Here is a 6,083-nt window from a genome sequence, read left to right on the forward strand (position 1 = left end):
GGGTTTTGGTTGATGTGTATCTTAAGGTGTTATTTTAGTATGAACTCTAGGGCTGTTTATGGCACTTATAGGAATAGTCCAATAGATCGATGAGAAAGAATAACTTTGAGGTGCTTTCATACCCTACAATAATCTCTTCGTTTGTTCTCCGCTATTAGTGACTTTGGAGTGACTCTTTGTTGCATGTTAAGGGATTGCCATATGACCTAACTATGTTATCATTGTTGAGAGAACTTGCACTAGTGAAAGTATAAACCCTAGGCCTTGTTTCTAAGCATTGCAATACCGTTTTTGCTCACTTTTATTATTAGTTACCTTGCTATTTTTATATTTTCATATTACAAAAACCTTTATCTACTATCCATGTTGCACTTGTATCACCATCTCTTCACCGAACTAGTGCACCTATACAATTTACCATTGTATTGGGTGTGCTGGGGACACAAGAGACTCTTTGTTATTTGGTTGCAGAGTTGCTTGAGAGAGACCATCTTCATCCTATGTCTCCCACGGATTGATAAACCTTAGGTCATCCACTTGAGGGAAATTTGTTACTGTCCTACAAACCTCTGCACTTGGTGGCCCAACAACGTCTACAAGAAGAAGGTTGCGTAGTAGACATCAATAGACAAATTATTGTTGGGCAATTGATAAAAAAAGCAAATAATTATGACGATATCCAAGTCAGTGATCATGTATATAGGCATCACGTCCAAGATAAGTAGACCGAAATGATTCTTCATCTACTACTATTACTGCACACATCGACCGCTATACAGAATTCATCTAGTGTATTAAATTCGGAAGAAACAGAGTAATGCCTTAAGCAAGATGACATGATGTAGACAAGATAAACTCACATATGAATAAGCCCTGTATTTTACTTTAATAGCAACGATACATACGTGTCATCTCCCTTTCTGTCACTGGGATATAGCACCACAAGATCGAACCCATCACAAAGCACCTCTTTCCATTGCAAGATAAATCAATCTAGTTGGCCTAACCAAATCAATAGATCGGGAAAGAAATACGAAGCTATAACAATCATGCATAAAAGAGTACAGAGAAAACTCAAATAATATCCATGGATAGATCTGATCATAAACTCATGACTAATCGAATCCCAACAAACACACTGCAAAAACAATTACATCAAATAGAACTCCAAGAACATCAAAGAGGACATTGTATTGAAGAACATCGAGAGAGACAGGAGCCATATAGCTACTAACTATGGACCCGTAGGTCTATGGTAAACTACTAACGCATCATCGAAAGGGCAGCAAGGTTGATTAGAGCCCCTCTGTGATTGAATCCCCCGCCGACGGAGTGCCAGAAAAGGTCCCCAGATGAGATCTCTCGAGAACAGAGGCTTGCGGCGACGAAAAAAGTATTTCATGGACTCCCTAGTAGGTTTTCTGATTTTTGCGAATTTATAGAGATGGAGTTAGGTCAAACGGAGGCTTGTGGGCCCCACAAGGTACCAGAGCGCGCCCTATCCCCCTGGACGCGCCCTGGTGCCTTGTGGGCTACTGCTTCGTCTTTTCGTCCCCTCCCGAAGCTTCCACTATGTATTGTTCAGCTATGTACTCTGTGATGTTACTTTATTTATAAAGCGGGGCGAAAGCCTATTTTGAGAACTTGAAGAAAAACAAGGAAAAACAATGAGTGACTATATCAATGATTACACCAACTCAAGATGAGGTGTTTTCGGTCGACTAAAACATAGCATTTCTGCGGAAAAATTAAACGAATTTTTTTAATGAAATAAAATAAAATAAAATAAACGACTTAACACAATCGCCTACATACGGCCCACCCACACTGCTGAAAGTTTGGACGGCGATGCCACCAGAAGCCCAGAACACCCTATTTTCAAGGCCGCCCGTTCACCGGGGCTCCAGGTCAGAAACGGAGGCGTCGTTGACATACGGCCCACGAACAGCTCCCGCCGGAGCCTGTGCCTCGCGCGTCGTGCTCATCCCCAACGCACCCGCGCGGCCCGAAACGACGTAGGCCGGCGGCGTCGGCACAGGGAGCGTAATCGAGCGGCTGTTGAGCATGACGACGACCGCCGCCATGCCTGGCCGGAGGTGCGCGTCCTCCTGGACGCAGAGCAGCCCCACGTGGATGCACCGCAGCATCTCCGTCGGCTGGAGCCCGTCGGCCGAGCAGCCATCGAGCAACCCGGACACGCTCCCACGGTTCCAGTGCCTCCAGACCTGTACACGCAGGGGCATAATTATTAACCAATTATACATTGACTGACTGATCCGTCATGAGCAAGGTCGGTCACACCACCCCTACCGTGGTCAGAAGATCTTCGCCATTAGTGCCCGGATATTGGGCGAAATTGTTGCGGCGACCCGCGATGATCTCTAGTACCAGGACGCCGTAGCTGTACACGTCCGATTTGGCGGAGAAGATGCCGTGCAGGGCGTACTCCGGCGCCATGTAGCCACTGCATTTCAAGACGGACACCGGATTGTTAGCTACTAGCTCGGTTCACGTGCACCGCCATGACCTGTTATAACAAACTCACTAGGTTCCGGCGATGTGGCTGGTGTTCCCGACGCTGGCGTCGACGCTGAACAGCTTGGCGAGGCCGAAGTCGGAGATCTTGGGGTTCATGTCGGGGTCTAGCAGGATGTTGCTCGCCTTGAGGTCCCGGTGGATGATGGTCAGCCTCGAGTCTTCGTGGAGGTAAAGAAGGCCTCGCCCGATCCCCTGGATGATCCTGAACCTGTGCCCCCAGGTAAGCTCTTGGCGCCTCGCAGGATCTGAACATGTGCAAATCCATCGTACTTATATGTCAGCTGGATATAACAGTTGGGGATCTGAAACTAGGTGCCAAGTGCCAACCGAATAGAATCTTGTCGAGGCTTCTGTTGGGGAGGAACTCGTAGACGAGGAGCATCTCCTCCTCCTGGATGCAGCAGCCGAGCAAGCGCACCAGATTCTTGTGCTGGAGCTTGGCCACCAGCACAACCTCGTTCCTCATCTCCACGAGCCCTTGCTGGGAGGTCTTGGACAGCCTCTTCACCGCGATCTCCTGCCCGTCCCGCAGAACGCCCTGACCGACCAAACCACACCAAGTCGATTGTTCAGTTCAGAAAATGGAAGCATAATCAGTTGGAGACGGATGCTCATGTTCCAAGTTGAGTGTACGTTACTTTGTAGACCGGCCCAAACCCGCCTTCCCCGAGCTTATTTTCTTCAGAGAAGTTGTCAGTGGCAGCCCTTAGAGTGCTCAGATGGTACAACAGAGACTCTGAGCTTCCCATGTCTGTTCCATCCTCACTGTCTGCTCACAAAGACAAACGGTATAGTAAATTAAGCCTGGCTGGTCTTCTTTTTTGGAGATTTTTTTGCTATATAACCGACCGAGAAGCACTCACCGTAGTTGGATATCTGCACATGTTCGTGTGGTTTCTTGTTCTTCCTCTTGCAGAGATACAAAGCAACCGTCAACAGCACCAACAGCACCACAGCAACAGGAATGGAGACGAACAGAGCTATCTTGGCTGTGGCGTCGTCGTTTTCTGCACCCACAACGAAGATTCGTCGTCAGTCACAGGAAATTCAGAATAGTTTACCCTATCTTCTAGTTCAGTCGCTGTCTGAACTTTCAACCCGAAAGAAATGTCTAATCAAAGACGCAAGACTGACACGACAATTTCAAAACAAGAAAACTGTATGGCCACAAATGTCAGCCAGCTAGAAACGCGTGGGCGTACGGACAGCGAAGTTGACGGAGACATTGACTCACCGGCGCGTCCCGCAGGGCCGGACTGATCGCTGCCGTTTACTGCTGGCGGCGGCGGTGGCGGCGGGGACATCGCCGCCTCGGCGGCCTGGGCGTTGTAGAAAAGGTTCACCTCGTACCGGATGGAGCAGCTCCGGGCGATGCTCTGCCCCCCCTGCTTCCCATCGCAGGCGGTCAGGATGGACGAGACGGGTCCGGCGAGGCAGCGGTTGCAGTCATCACCGGCAAGGTCGCGCGTGCACTGGGCCATGCCGTAGACCTTCGTGATGGACGTGATGTCGGCCGCGCCGGCCGCGAACATCCGCGGGGACGAGTACGCCGCCCTGCGGGTGAGGTTGCTCATCAGCGCGCCCAGCTGCGTCCGGAACAGCTCGGGCTGCGTCACGTTCCCCGTGTTGCAGAGGCCGAGCATCGACGACGTGTCGGCGGCGCCGAAGAAGCTTGAGTTCGAGTAGCGCAGGAGGCAGTTGTCGTAGATGAGCATGGAGGTTTTCTGGCCGGGGCACTTGGTGGCCGCGTCCCGCACCGAGCCGTCAAGGCACGTGCGACAGTCGGATGCGCTCACGTCGGCGCGGCACTGCGCGAGCCCGTACGCCTTGTCGGCCGCTGCGCCGGTGGCGTTCTGGGCGAACCCGGACGCGACCGACGTGGCGGCGGGGAGGGAGGAGAGGAGGGCGTCGAGGTTGGCTTGGAAGACGCCGCCGCGGGTGTAGTTTGTGTCGCTCGGGCACTCGGTGTGCACCAAAGTGTCCGCAGCTTGGCTGCGCCGATAAGGAGGAAGAGAGAGTACAGGGGCCTGAGGCTACGCATGGCTCGTGGGGAGGGCGCCATTGTTGGGTTCGTACGCGCAGCCAAACCAAGCGAAGAAAGCAATATGCAATTGGGTGCATGGACTGGGAGAGGAGATGCATGGCCTGGGGTGCACAAAAGGACGGTGGATTGAGTTGTGGACCATGACTAGTCCTCGCACGGGAGACTGAGACTATTCCTCACGCGCTAGGCGTTAGCGTGCTGAACCCTCTCACCGAACATTTCTTTTTTTTTTCGAAAGTACGTCAATGGCGTACCATATCTTTATACAAGGCAGAAAGCATGTACAAGAACGAGTAATCGTGAGTGGACATGCAGCTACGCGCGGTTGATATCCACACCGCTTGCCCCCACGCGATTCGTGCAACTTCAATACACGCTAGCCGTATAATTAATTCCAACCCCTGTATCACAGTTGGTATAGGCGCGTATTTGCGAACCTGACATGCGTATCACCTGGCCTGCAAGGCAGCTCTGGGCATTCAACCGAGCCTCGGGCCGCTCCCAACCCAGCCCCAACGGCTAGCTGCAGGACAGCTCCTCGTTGTATTTTCAAATAGCTGGCTGGCTTATAAATGCTCATGCCGACGAACCATTCTTCCCAGGTCTCCATCTCTCAGCTTGCCGCAGGCCACCAGAGAATGTGCCATGTGCACCGAGGCAATTTGTGCATCCAATGCACCGGTGGATTTTGGACCCTTGGATAAAAAAGTAACGGGCCACATTTTGGTCAAGAGTTGGACTATGCCTTTTTTGCAGAGGCAGCCCTGTACTTTGTATAAATTAACCTGCACTCCACAGCACACACTCCCATCAGAAATCTGCATGTTTTATGTTTTGACCCAAACACAAAATGATTCATATATTTTGAACCGAATGTTCGATTTCAGATCTGTTTTGACTGTCTTTTTTTTCTTGACGATATCTTCGAAATAAAATCAATATTGAATATGTTTTCAAAATATTTTTTTTGCTTTTCTGAAACTTGATTCGGAACTTGATGTACCGAAAGCATGTTGCACGCGAGACACATGTATGAGAGAGAGGCGGATGTTTCTCACCAGCAAATTACAAAATTTATAAATGTTGCAGTCAAGTTTCGAGTTAAGTTCGAAAAGGCAAGAAATATTAATTTTCAAAGATATACCTAATATGAATCTTGATTCAAAGATCTCGTCAAAACAAAGAAGGTAGTCAAAACGTTTCCAAATCAGATATTTCATTTAAAATTATATGACCCCTTTTTTGTTTGAAGCAAAAAATTAAGCACACCGAGTTATTTAGAGGGCAGGGAGACGTGAGGTGTGGGTTGATTTTGATAAAATAACAGGACTATTCTGCAATGTTTCAACAATCCATCTACCAGTCTGATCATATCCCTTCGATTTTTATCCAATGACTCAAATAGCAATGAAGCATCGTTTGTGAGCATGGAGCATTAAGCCCGGCTTTGACCGAGGTGGACGTAGTGAGGAATGCGCTAATCGCGTGACCAAGTGCTAAA

General features: G+C 49.5%; 1 pseudogene; it reads right to left on the reverse strand.

The window, feature by feature from the left end:
- Nucleotides 1–1,595: 1,595 nt before the first annotated feature.
- Nucleotides 1,596–4,708, reverse strand: LOC123182156 (cysteine-rich receptor-like protein kinase 10; annotated as a pseudogene).
- Nucleotides 4,709–6,083: the final 1,375 nt, after the last annotated feature.

The sequence above is a fragment of the Triticum aestivum genome, chromosome 1D (assembly GCF_018294505.1).
Source record: "Triticum aestivum cultivar Chinese Spring chromosome 1D, IWGSC CS RefSeq v2.1, whole genome shotgun sequence".
Lineage (NCBI taxonomy): Eukaryota > Viridiplantae > Streptophyta > Magnoliopsida > Poales > Poaceae > Triticum > Triticum aestivum.